The sequence below is a fragment of the Zophobas morio genome, unplaced genomic scaffold (genome assembly GCF_036711695.1).
Source record: "Zophobas morio isolate AGI-343-1 ecotype UQ-CSIRO unplaced genomic scaffold, CSIRO_AGI_Zmor_V1 ptg000011l, whole genome shotgun sequence".
In the NCBI taxonomy this organism is placed as follows: domain Eukaryota; kingdom Metazoa; phylum Arthropoda; class Insecta; order Coleoptera; family Tenebrionidae; genus Zophobas; species Zophobas morio.
Genome location: NW_026972116.1, coordinates 324,582 through 339,595, shown reverse-complemented (window position 1 = coordinate 339,595; position 15,014 = coordinate 324,582). Strand labels below are relative to the sequence as shown.

At 32.2% G+C, this 15,014-nt stretch overlaps 1 protein-coding gene and 1 long non-coding RNA gene across 14 annotated transcripts in view; both read left to right on the top strand.

Annotated features, from left to right (window-relative positions):
- LOC135126608 (protein artichoke) overlaps positions 1-15,014 on the top strand; it is a 491,663-nt gene that overhangs the window by 269,111 nt on the left and 207,538 nt on the right. The window lies entirely within an intron of this gene.
- LOC135126611 (uncharacterized) lies at positions 1,337-3,701 on the top strand. The gene is made up of 3 exons (XR_010280089.1): positions 1,337-2,392; positions 2,443-2,773; positions 3,121-3,701. It is a non-coding gene; the product is annotated as an uncharacterized LOC135126611 (long non-coding RNA).

Here is a 15,014-nt window from a genome sequence, read left to right as displayed (position 1 = left end):
TAATTAACCCATCATTCCGGGCACAATTTTGTTTTTGGAACGAAGTACTAGATTAAAAAATTTAAAATTGGAAACCCGAAATTTCAGCACAAGCCGGTGAAATTCATGAGGTGTATTATTTCACGATATGGATTCGTAAAATTTAAGGCACAATCTCAACATTCAAATTGTAATTGATAGACTCCGGCTTTATCTAGTTAAGTAATTTTATCTTTGTTGTTCAGTAACTGATTTCTGGTTGAATTAATTTTTATAAATGAAATATTAACATTTTTATTCACTCTATTTAGTATGTTTTTAATTTTGTAAGATAATGTTTCAATAAAATCCAGAAAATAATATCTACCTATGTCTTCCTTAGTATCATGGTCCGTTTTGAACAACGAGCAACATTGTTTTTTTTTTAATTTTGTATCTTATTTTGTCAATTAGATTGTGGATTAATTTTACTTTAAAGTCATTATTTATTGCAATTTGTTTTATGGACTGAAGTTCTTTATTATAGTTTTCATGGTTTAGATTAGAATTGAACAATATTTCAATTAAAGATGCAAAAGTTGATATTTTATGAATCCATAGGTGGTTGGAAGAATTGCAAATAATGTTGTCTGTGTATGTTTTATTGGCCCAATATCTTACAAAATTAAAAACATTCTTGGAGAAATATTAAACACGAGAGGCCAAAAGTTGCTATAAACGAAGTCATTCTTTTCATCTTTAGTACACTTTGACCCCATATGGATTCATACAAAACAACTTTCAGGCTCACAGTCCAAGGGGACATTAAATTAGTAACCCTTGTTTTAAGAATACCAAATCGTCTTTCAAATATCGGCGGATTGAGAAATTAATAAATCAAAGGGACAGATTTATAATTATGTTGTTTACTGTGGAGTATCTACGAAAAAAATCCAAAGACTGTGATTCCAAAAGTTAATTTAAATCAAATAATAGTTTTTATCCATAGCAACATTTGGGTTCATAATTACTGCTCCATTAAAATATTAAACTGGTTTTTCAAATTTCGCTTGTTTCTTGGATAAAATAATATAAAATACGAGAGGCCAAAAATTGCTACAAATGTAATTAATGATTATAAAAGAGTATAAGTAATTATTTTCATCTTTAGTACACTTTTGTCACACAAATTCATACAAAACAACTTTCAGGTTCACAACTCAAGCTAAAGTTAAATTAATTGTCGTTGTTTTAAGATTATCAAATTGTGATTCAAATACCGGAAGAAAGAAAAACAAATCTAAGAAACAATTTCATGGTGATACTATTAACTGTAAAGTACCCATGAAAAAAATCTATAGAATGCGATATCAAAAGTTACTTTATATCAAATAATACATTTCATGCATAGTAACATTTGATCTTATAATTACATGTTTCGGAATAATGAGCTTCATATCTATCATTTCAAGTACAATTTTTGTTTTTGGAAATGAAATTCCAAGTGATTAGAAAATAAAACAAGCTCAAAAATGTATGGAAACGATGCATGACGTTCCAAGATATTAATTCCTAAAATTTAAAGCACACCCTTAAGCAAATATCCAGATTGGCTCCATAAGTAGAAAAATAATTTAAGAGATTAACAAAAACTTGTACTGCTAATTGTAGAAGTGCCTGTACACACAACCATAAAAGTAAATTTCTTACTCCAACTTAAACTGGTATTTTAAAATTGACATGTACGCCTTTCTTGGAGAAATATAAAAAGAGAGGTTAAAAGCTGCTAAAAAATAGTAATGTTTCTTTTTTCGAAATCGCGCAGTAATGTGCTTTTTCTATGTTCAAAAATCGGCACAGAAATTAAATGCGGTGTTGTCATATTAGTATTATCTACCTCCACAATTACATTTTACAAGGTTATAAATTGTTTTTCGGTTTAGCAGTAATTCTATACTCTTTGATAACCCTTTTTATTAGTTATTAGAAACACATCCGGTTTATTAATTTTATAAATATAATTTATTAACTAAATTTGCGCGTAATCTCGCAACGTCGCAACCTTGCATGGCAACAGCGGATTTCTTGAAGTGCAGCGACATTCTATGGCAGCGAACAATGTGTATCCACATAACCTGTAATAAGTTTTTGTTCGGTGCAGAAACAACCATGGAAAACATTATATGGAGAATATCTCATTTTGCATACGAGTATTTCTCTGAAAAAGAAAATTCTGTGAAATCAACATTTTGGGCTACATAGTCGTTGTTAAAGTCAACTCTGTTAATATAAAACAGCGTAGATATAATCTAAGTACACCAAGTTGTCAAGCAAAAAATATAGGTTATGTTTCCCAGAAACCAAATATATTTACAAGAGAAAACTTACGAAAATTTTTAACAGAGGCCCGTGATTAATGTACCTAATGTCAAAGGTAATCTCAAAGAAGGTCAATCACATTGTCTATAAAACATAATGTTTTAGGTATATTTTTTATTCGAAGTTGTAGGAGTATGCGGAAAGGAAGAATTTGAACAATTTTCTTGTATCTACATAACCTATAATAAGCTTTTATTATTATTACAGAACAGATTATTAGCTTACATGCCCATTTTAAATGAAAGTATGAAGCATACCTCTTATTTTTCGGCACTTTTAATATTTTTGCTTGCAGAAAGATCTGCAGCAATTGCAAAATAGAGATGGATAGCAATAATAACAAGCAGTTTACATGCATTCGACCGAACTTGCAAAAACTGGCAGATAATATATCAAATTTATTACCTAAAAACTCAGCCACAGTTTATGAAAAGCGGTATGAATTTTTTTTTTTTGGCGCAGAAACAACCATGCAAAATATATGGAGAACACCTCATTGCATACGAGTATTTCGCTGAAAAAGCAAATTCTGTGAAATCTTTAACACTTTGGGCTGCATAGTCGTAGTTAAAGTCAACTCTGTTAATAAAAAACAGCATAGATATATCTAAGTACACCAAGTTTTCAAGCAAAAAATATAGGTTACATTGCTAAGAAATCAAATATATTTACAAGAGAAGACTTACCAAAATTTTTAACAGAAGCCCGTGATTAAATGTACACGATGTTAAAGGTGATCTCAAACAAGGTCAATCACATTGTCTATAAATCATTATGTTTTAGGTTTATTTTTTATTAGAAGTTGTAGGAGCATGTGGAATGGATAAATTGAAAAATAATGACGGCATTCAAGACAAAAACGATACGCTAATAATTAAAATTCCAACGTCTAAAACTGGCAAAGCACGAGAATTTACAAATATGTGTAAAAATATTTATCCAATTGAAATATAGTAAAAATACCTAATTTTAAGACCGCACCATACACCAGACAAATCATTATTTATACATTACATTTGGATAGTGAATGCAGCAGCTGCTGCATTGTACAAATATACCTGCAAACACACTGTAACAAATTATGCAGACACCTCTTTTGACTAAAAGATATATATTTAACTTTATCCATACGTTGTCAACTTTGTTAATAATTGCAATCTCTAACTTCATAAGAAATATGAATAATCTACTTTGGTGTTTTATAATAGTATTAAATGTTCATAGAATATAATTGCACTTACTACGAAGTAAGCTTTCCTAGTTTTAAGTTGTTTTCTTTTCTCTTTGATTATCTTAATTTCTTCAGCCTCTATGTGGCTGTTTTAATTCCAAAAAATTGTTTCTGAATAAACTGATTCATACCACTTTTTCTTTCTTTTACTCGAAAACAGTTTAAACTATAACTCCAAATATTTACCTACTTTACAACGTGTCAAGCATTCGGTTGTTGTAAATGATGCAACCATAAATACAAATTTGAACACTGATATGACAGGTTTGAGGCTAGGATGTGGTTTTCATATACTCCCATTACTTGTTGCCTAAATCTGGCGCGAGGCCAAAAGTTATTATTGACGTATATATATATATACGTATCCAACCGTCGTTACCAAACCCAACATATTAAACAGACGTTACCAAGCCCGGCTGTTTTTCCGAGTATAATATAATAAATTTAATGGTTTTTGCAATAACAAACTTAAAAAAAAGTAGAGGGGTAAAATTATTCCTTAAAAAAAGTTAACACCATATTCATCCAACGTTACCAGACCCACTATGTCCAACAGCTTTCTCAGTCCCATTTCAGTATAAATAACACAGTTAACCGACGTTATCAATCCCGACATTGTTGCCACATTAAATTTATGGAAAATCGCTTCACATTGTATTGATCTGTAAAATTTCTTGTGTATCTTGAAAGTTGGATTTACAACCAGTGGATATGCAAAAGTGTCACAAAAGAAAATAAGGAAAACCAAAAATATATCTTATCTGCCTGTCTTTTTGACGCCATGAGTGCCATGACAAACGGATAACTCATTAATAAAATAAACGCCAAGGCGATTTTTTTATTAACAGATATGCAAGTTTGATAGACGTTAGTAGCATTTTCTTTTTACTAGTTGTACATGTCTATCGAGTTAGTTCAACCAAAATTTCGACACCTATTCCCACCTAAAATTTTAAGAAAATTTATAAAATAACATAATTTTACACTTGCGATTTATTAATGCAATTTTTATTTGACCTTAGGCTTACAGATTTGTAAAAAAAAAATGATATGTTATCTAAGCTTTTCTTACACATAACATAAATCACAAATTAAGATTTTTTAATATTAACATCCTAAAAAAATCGAAATTTTTACCACAAAATGGTACAATATGTGTTAGAAACTTTAAGATTGATTTAGAGATCTAAAATTGCATATTCTTTAAGAGTAACTTTAATATTTCAAATTATTAATTAAAAAATTTAAGAACGCTAAACTAGTATTAAAAAGACCCTCTTCAAAATAGTTACAATGCTCCATAGCAATTATTTAATCAATACTTGTTAATAAGGGCGATTAATAATCGCCTATTAACAAACGAGTTGGTTGCAATACTTCTCCGGTGATTGCAATTTCATACACGAAACTGCTAAAAATCAGTTTCAAATTTCATGATATTTATAACATTTAAATAAAAAATTTCACATCAAGTGCGCGGGGGTATATCTGATTGCTGTATTAACCCATTAATATATAAATCGTTTATTAATAGCCGTAATTAATGAATGATTTCGAGACAGAATCACCAAAAAATGTTTTTAAGCCTAGCTGGCAGCTTTAGAAGCACAACAAAATTCTCTATAATTTTCTGCAATTTTAAGCTTGTCTCTGTCTATATTGTTAAATAGAAAAAAATAATTTCATGAATTATCGGTAATCTTAGTGTCAAAACTCAATGCATAAAACGTTTGCAAATTTACAGGCCCCTCGAAGGATCTCGATCCCTTAATAATACTTAACGTGGCAAACGCTACAATGAAATTAGTACATGTGAAGTCCATGTGTCATTTTTAGTGTTCGAGTACATATTTTGTCTGAACCATATGAATTCTGCAAAATAATCCTTATGCTTGCTGAGACACATTTTAAGACTTTCATCTTTCTCTAGATTGTCTGTCATCTAAGTATACCGGGTGTCCCACGTAACACTTTCGGGCACAATAACTCAGGTATTTTTGAACGGATTGTTATGAAATTTGAAATGTAGGTATTTTGATAGATGAGGATTAATATGAACCGGTGAGAATAATCATTATCTTGAAAAAGTAAATTTTCCATGCCTTAATTTAATTTTGAAATAATTAACTTTAATTAATTTGCATCACTTGATTAAACATGAAAAATAAATACTGTATGCAAAATTTCATCTCCGAAATACGTCTGGTTAGCCAAACCGATAAATTATTGCGAAAATAATTCCAAAAATTATTAAAGGATAGGTTACTATGGAACAAGAAACTGCTATCCTCGCATTTTGGACACCCTTGCGGGAATTTGATACCTGTTTGCCAAGCGTTATTTTTTGAATTTTAAGAAAATACTAATTTTCAGTCATTAATTTTTTTGAGACAGCTGTATAACCAAATCTAAAAAATATTAATGCAGTGATAAATCACAAGTATAAAGTCATCATATTTTGCATATTTAAGATAGGATTTATGTAGCAAAATTTTGAGGTGATGTCATCAATTGTTTTTTAGGGTGGATGAGCAAATACATTCTGATCAAAGATTTACTATGTTTATGATAATCTTAAACATCTCCATGATTTTAAAACATTCGGTTTTGCAGTTCCTGATTAAATTAATAAAATAAATCACGCATTCAATAATTTTTTTGTGTCATCCTGTTTATGCAAATTCAAAAAATGTGAATAAAATTTATACCGCAAAATTTTGATGTTTCATAATTTTGATTTTTTTCCAAAATTCTGCACTTTTCGGATAAAACTCAATACGAAGTCATAAACTACATGTGTAGGACTATGTTATTTCATACAATTTAAAACCCATTTACTATGTGTAATTTTAAAGTGACGTCATCACATTGTTGGTGAGGACGATTAGACAAATTTTGGTTAGGGTTTTACCATCTACATGATATTCCTAATATACTCGTAAATACAAAATTAGACAACAATCGCCCCGTACTTTCGGAGATTATCTGCCTAATAAAAATCCAGGTCTGCAGACAGACGGACAGACGGAAATGGGAGACCTATTTCGTCGTCCTGTAGGGGTAATAAAAGGTCGAGAAAACGTAGAAGTAGAGAGTCGGCCGATGGACTTGATTACAATACTTCCTTTACTTACGCTCAGTAAGTAAAAAATTAACTAAATGCGAAATTCTAACGAACAGAAATAAATAAAACAAATAAAACATTTGCCGACAAATATATTCATTAAAAAAAAATTGAATAAAAACTAAATGTTGCTCTAAAAAGATTGTTGTCGAAATCTACCAATAGATGTACAAATTAGATGTAGTTAAAAAATGATTTCTGTCAATTAATATTAAGTGAGAATCAATTAATTTAGAATATAATCAAGTTCCTATCTTCAAATAAAAATTAAGTAAAATATGGATACGTAGATCATTATAGCGAATTTGAAAATAAGAGAGGATTAAAAAAAAACTACACTTACAGAAGTATACAATTTTGCACTTTTCAAATTACATTCAGTTAAACGCTTTGGTGACCTAACCTGACCACGTTCATTATAACTATAAATGCTCATTCACAATGGGCATAAAGCATAAGGATGTCATAAGGATTAATGCATAAGAATTTATGTTTAATGCTCTATTATGCTTCTATTCGTTTACAATGAGCATAATGCTTAGGACATCCTTATGCTTTATGCCTATTGTGAATGAGCACTTATGCTCATTGTGAACGAATACAACCATAGAGCACTAAACATAAATTCATATGCATTAATGCTTATGACACCTTATGCTTTATGCCCTTTGTGAATGAGCACTAAGGCATAATTATGCAAAATTTTGCGGAGTCGTTTTCTAATTTCTGAAATTAATTGTCAAATGTTGTATAATTTTTATATATTTTTCAAAAAATTGACATATATCGTCTACTAAATATAAATACAACGATCTGATTTAAAAAAAATAATTTTTAACTTTCATTTGTTTTTATCTACGACATAGAACTTTTGTTTTTTAAATGACACCAGACACTCTGAATATTTTTTTAAGATTCATGTAGAGATTTTTTCTAAATTTATTGATGTATCATAGTGTACATAATACGTTAATATTTTCAAACATTAATAATTTAATACATCATATTTGCAATAAAATGTCTTGAGTTAATAATGTTTTCGTATAGAAGTTTAATTTTCAAATTTAAAACTCCTATACATTAATAAGTGTTATAAACCGTGTTAAACTTGCTATGTAACAAAAATTTTGGTACATTTTTCCGTCACAGTTACCTTGCTAAAAAAATTAAATTAATTTTTACCACAACTTTTTAACAAAATGCGAAACATGGTACATCAATGTATTCAGAAAAAAAAATCACAAGAATTAAAAAAAATATCTAGGATGTCATTTAAAAAACAAAAGTTGAATGTCATAGACAAAAAAAAGAAAGTTAAAAATCAGTTTTACAATTAAGATCGCAATACATTTAAAATGATTTAATTTGATCTATTCAAAAAAATAAGATAGCTACGGTCCCGGGCTTTTTTTTTTCGAACATATGGTATATTTAAACTAAAAAACCTTATCTTTATTATTTTTATTAAACATAAGGCTGAATTATGTATTTAGTTAATTAGCATTTTACCCCTGTCTCCACGATAATCCTAAACTGTATCTATAATTTCAAAATAATCTGTATAGTATATAATTTTGGAAATTGTCTCTAACAAGAACGGCGGACAAATGACAATGAAAGACATAATTTTTCATATTCTAGATCTAATAAGAGTTATGTAACATCGAGAAAATATGAAACTAGCCATTCCTCAAACGATTCATTGTAAAAATGCTTTATTAATTCAAATAACATATTTTTACTTAATGCAAGCAGTCAGATACAAGTAGAATAAGAAAAGCACTCATGATTTTCTTAAATACTGAACTGATCTGCTAGAATGCAGTGTTGCAGATTTACGGATCTGGTAACGTTGGTCCGATGTGGACGATTTTATGCAGGCAGATATTATATACAGCTAAGCGACACGACGCCCTCTGCAGAAAAGGGGAATGAACTATTTCTGTATAAAATTTGACGTTCAACAGTTTTACCAGACCCACTTTTTTATTTCAATTTTTAATTGTACTGGGCTCAAGAAGGCGATATACATGGTTAAACGTTATCAGACCCGAACCCGGGTCTGGTAACGTCTCAAAAGGTCTGGTAACGTTTACTAGATATAGCGAGTCGGGACTGTGTAAGCGGTATAACAACTATATATATATATAATGGGTTTCTCGAAAACGGTTTTAACGATTTCGATGAAATTTACAGGTTAGGGGTTTTTTGGGTCAAAAAATCTATTGATCATACAGGGTCATCAAAATTGATTGAGAGAGTTGGTAAACATGAACTTGAATAATTTGGTTTATTAAGTTGTATAAAAATATTAACTGCTAGATTTTAAGTTTCAAGTTTCAAATTTCAAAACTCAGTGGCGTCTTTTTTTTGGTAAAAAATATTACTTTTCAGATTTGAAGTTTCGAATTTTAGATTTGTTCGATTGTGTTTCCTAATATGTGAGTAGCAATAAGGTATTGGGTGCGCATCGACCGAGGCGATTCGTACAAACGTTAAAACTGTTTGCAACTTTGCAAGAAGGTAACTTTCGTATCCACAACTGATTCAGGTGAGTTCGACAATCAACCCCCAGTTCTCTTGTCACGCCACTGAATTCATTGCCACATAACCTTAAACAAATCTGTCATAAAGTTGACAAACCTCACGGCAAAAACAGGGAGTACCAACTCTCTCTTCTGAAAATTACAGCTTCATGCATTCTCAGCAATTTTCAGGCAGTGAATTATATTTGTTGCTAGGCAACATCAGATGACACTACACGAACACGAGATTGTTTTATAAGAGAAGTTTGGGTGACAGTCTGACAGTACGTTTGACGTACCTTTTTATCTTCAATAGGGTACTTGCACTCAACTGCCAATTTTAATAAAAATTGGTGCAAGTGTTCCCTATGTAATATAGAACCTAAAGTCCTCAACAAAAGTTGAAAAAAAAAATTGTAAAAAATATCCAGTCTTAATTCTTGAGTTTTATTTTAAAGGCGGAACCTGGTCTCTGACGTCATAAGCCATAGTCCAATCATATCAGTGCTGAACATGGCAACATTGAAGAACTTGTTCTTCAATGACGCGTACATAACTTGAGGTTATGTACGTGTCATACATAACCTCTTATAATTGTATAATATTTTACGATGTCGGCTCTGCCAAAAAAGAGCGTTGGACAAAATAACGCGCGACTAAAAAAACCGCGACAAAAGAGCGCCGAGACAAAAAAGCCCAGTAATTAAATCATATGGGAAAAAAAAACGCCGAGACAAAGCAGCACGCGATTAAATAGCACTGGGACATTTTATTGCGCCATGAAATAGGGCAGCATTTTTAGCTTTGTAGTAATATCCGTTCGCAAAACTCCCGCACTGTCAGTGTCAGATTTGGAAAAAATGACCTGAGTGTACTCAGTGGTGAGATGCGAAAAACCTGTACAATATGTTGCAAAATTGCAATCTAGTGACAAATTAGTAACTAAAAATAACTTGTCAAATAAAAATGTCAAAAGCACATTAATTGAAGATTTTTATCAATTCAAGTAAAGAAAGAGTATGACACACGAACGACAACGAAAGCTTTTTTTGAATAATATATATTTTTGATCTTACTGTGCACTTCTACACTTCTGGTGCTACAATTTGTTTGAATTACTGACAAGTTCTTTAAACACATTGAACACTTCAGCAACTCAAAAAGGTAAAATAGTTAATAAACATTTGATTTTTCATTCATTAATTTTGAAAATTTGAAATTCAAGGCGGTAATCATATAAACTTAAAAATCTTTTAGGGGATTATTTCTCATACCAACAGAATGTCATTCTGACAGTGCGGGAGTTTTGCGAACGAATATTAGGTTTGTGCCAATCCAAAGTTTTTCTCATTTTGTCAAATTTTCAAACGCCCGTCATGGAATTTGCGAAATCACAAAAAGGTGGAAGAATATTGTTTTATGGTGGTTACCGCTACCGCACAGACAAGAGAACATCCATTCCGTTCCTTGGAGGTGTTCTCAAGAAGGATGGAAAGGGAGATTGCTAGTGTCAGAAAATTCAAGTGAACCGACTTCAACAACGGCTCATAGTCACGGCTCAGATTCGGCGAAGAGAGAAGTCGGAAGAGCGAGGCAATCTATGAGGGAATTGGCAGAAACTTCCAAAACCAAGGCAGATAATTCAAACCTCTATCAGAGGTACTTTCGAAGAAGCCGCAGTCCTCTTACCGACATACGACTCGAGAAGCTCTGGTAAGAGGTGAAAATTTTCTGCTCTTAGACACAGACTTGGGCGATCGACGGTATATTCAAGACCTCGCCTCCATTATTTCAATAATTATTTACCATGCACGTAATAATAGACGGAAAAGCGATTCCTGTGATATTCGGTCTATTGCCCAACAAGCAAGAACAAACTTACATGAAATTTTTCGAAAGCATACTGGAAGTCGAACCAAACTTGGGCCCAGAAACAGTTTTGGTGGACTTCGAAATAGCATCTTTGAGTGCAGTCAGAAGGTGTTTCGGGCAAGCATGAACCGTCGGCGGTTTTTTCATCTAAGCCAAAATTTATGGCGAAGAATTCAGCAAACCCATCTAACGGAACAACAGCGAAGTCAGAATAGGATGTAAGATGTTGCTTGCTCTCGCATTTGTACCTGAAAGGGACTTGCAGTTTGCGTTGGAGATTATCGATGAAAATTTTCCTCATGAACTGCTACCTTTAGTAGAATATTGGGAGAAAACTTACGTCGGAAAACGAATGCATAATTTGAGGTCTAGGTACGATATCAACGTCTGGGATATGTTTGATCGAATGTTAACGGACCAAGGACGAACAACTAGTTAGAAGCTTGGCCCAACTCTTTCAAACACTCTTTGGATTGCCAACACCCTCAAATCTATGTATAAGCTTATTAGACAGGGAACAAAGTGCATATGGCGAGGTACAGATCGGGAATAAGAGTTTGAGAATTGGCCAACTGTAAATATGTTCAGCTGAGAAAGCGGTTGAACCTATTGGTTTCGGAGTACTCATTTGCAAATGTTGAAAACTATTTGAAATCTGTGGCGTTAAACTTATCACTTTAATCGTTTATTGTTTGTTCAATTTTTGAATAGTCTGTTTCTAGTTCTGAAATAAAGTTGAGTTGATTTTGTGTGGTTTATTCATAACCGATCTATTTGGAGGCTATAGTATTACTGTTTTGAGACGTTTTATTGGGCTAGCAAAGGTAATTTTTAACATTTACGTCAATATTCATATTAATATTCACATCAGGACATCATTCTCGCTTGTCTACCCTTTTCTGACGTGTTCTATATGCCTAATAGTAATAAGACAATACATAATACAATTAATAGGTAACTATTAATTGTCGCAGATTATTTTGTCGCGTGCTAATTTGTCCTAGCGCCCTTTAGACTCTAAACGATATTATCCTACGCCATTTTTTACAGCGCTTTTTTGTCTCGGCGCTGTTTTGTCGCAGTTTTTTAATCGCGCGCTATTTGTCCAACGCTGTTTTTTGGCAGAACCGCACTTGACAGTACAGCCGACCATAAAAAGTCCCTATATTAATACGGAAACATCCTCGACTTGGCAACAATGTATGGCTTATGACGTCACGCCCAAAAGTGCGCGTGATTTAAATATTAATTTTTAATAATTTATTGCTACACTATGAATAATCCCATGCACTTTTTACAACAATACCCTTGTTTTATGAGTTCTGCTGAATGATTTTCTGGCTTTACTCAAAAACGTGCAAGATGCCTATTGTACGTACCGAAACATACTCCACTGTGTAGAGGACGTTAAAATTCACCTTCTGAGGTGAGAAAATTTACGGAAAACTAAACAGTGAGCGGATAAAAGACACACGAAAGTGCGTTGAATTGAGGTTATGTTGTCAAGCATTTTGTGATGTCCTCTCTAATAGTCACGACGGTGGTTGGTTAATAACACCACTACATATTTATTATCCATTTATTTATCCATATTACCACTACAAACCCAGACTTAACACTTCCTTGTTTTAGCTATCACTTACACTTTTATACACTATTGATGACCTAGTTCCTTGTAATGGACAAGCATTTGCTGACTAAAGGATTCAAACTTACTCATTCCATTACACCTCCCCCGGTCGGGAGAAAAATTTTTTTTTCCGTGTTCTCACGTTTCAAAAAAAAAAATTTTTCCTTACATTATTCATGATACTTCTTAACTCTATTCTTATGTACTTCTATTAACTTATTACCTATATTAATTACAATATTTGGTGCTTTGTCTACAACTACAGTATATGGTCCTTTATACACTGGCTCACTCTTATTTCCTACATTGTTTCGTAACATAATTTTCGAACCAGTTGGATATCTTACAATTTTTGAAATTTGACTATCGTACAATTTTTTCCTTTTTTCTTTTGACAAAAGCAAGTTGTTTCTAGCGTCATTACATGCGGTCTGAAGTCTATATTTTAACTGTAATGGATAATCGTCGAAACTATACAGAGGATCCGTCCGAGTAAGCACATTCGATGGCAGTCGACACGTTTGCCCAAATACTAATTCGAACGGTGTGTAACGTGTTTCGCTATGCACGCTATTGTTGTACGAAAAACACCAGAATGAAACCCATGAACTCCAACTATTTGGATGTTTTGCCACTTGTATTCTTAAATACGCACCTAAGTGTTTGTGGGAATTTTCTAACGCACCTAACGTTTCGTGGTGATACGCTGTCGAATTCAATTGTTTTATTCCTAATACTTTACAAGCCTCTTTGAAAGTTGACGATAAGAATTCTGTACCTTGATCTGTAACAATTTCTTGTGGAATGCCATACCTTAAAATAAAATTTTGAACGAATGACTCTGCTACGGTAACGGCTTCTTTATTTGGTATTGGATACGCTTCAACAAACTTACTCAATTCACACTGTATTGTTAATATGTACCGATTATTCTGAACATCTTGCTCTAAAGGTCCTACTATATCTAAAAAGATTTTCTGAAATGCCGAATTGGCTGTTGTTGTAATCGCCATTGGTTCTAAATTGTGTTTTCCATGCTTATACCTCTGACAAGAATCACATTTCTTTACAAATTCCTCAACGTCTTTCCGTAATTTTGTCCAAAAAAAATACTTCCTTATATTGTTATACATTCGGTTTATACCGGCGTGACCTCCTGTAGGCAATATATGAAAGTCGTTAAGAATTATTTGTCTCGCTTCTAAGTCATCTATTCTTTGAACGTCTTTAATTACGCTTATTTTTAAATTTCTGAACCTTACTTCGTTAACTCTAGTCATTATTTCACGCAGAAATGATGATGATGCATCTCTTTTATTTTTAATTACTACTAGTTCCGGAATCTTATATTTCATAACAATACCTTTGAGTACTCTCAACGTCTCACTTAGTGCTGACGCCGATCGAATATCCCATTTCATATAAATAATATCTGATTCATTGTCGACAATTAAATTATGACTTTTATAAATAGAACACGTGTTGGACCTTTTTGTTTTACTTGCAAGTATTCTGTCAAATTCGGTTTTATAAATAGGACGCAACTCGAAAAAATTTTCAGGTTGTTTTATCAATTCCACCACGCCAGGGTGATCAGTCCTTTCGGATGAAACTGATTCATTGTTCTCGCAGGTCTTACTTTCAGCTTTACTTTGTGCTCTTGTTAATACATTCATTGTACAAAAAACTCGGTGACTCATTGATTTGATTTCATTAGAACTAATTTCTATTCTTGATAAGGCATCCGCTGTTACATTATCTTTACCTTTTATATATACAACATCAAAATCATACTCTTCCAAAATTAACCTAAATTTCGTCAACCCGCGAAACCGATTGCATAGTTTCTTTTGCTTCACAAATGTGATAATTGGTTGCTTTCTCTAATTTTGGTCGAAAATTTTTCAGTTTAACATTAGCGTCTCTAACGTTTAATATTTTCACAGGTATCAAGTTATCTCTAGCGCAGACTATACTTCCGGCTATGTAAACTCCTTCGCATATTTCATCAGGAAGGACTACATAGTCGTCATTATTCTCGACATAACAATATTTGATAATTTCGCATCTGCTTGGAATTTCTGTATAAAATTCGCATTGCGATTCAATTGGAATAAAAATTTTCCGGTCATTACTCCAAAAGGAAAATTCATTCTTTTCGTAATTGATAATTGCATCATGTTTTATGAAAAAGTCAGCACCGATTACACCATTCATTCCACATTCAAACTCCCTCATCAACAAAAATTCCTGTTGCATTTCAACATTATTAAAACTAAGCAATAATTGTACCGA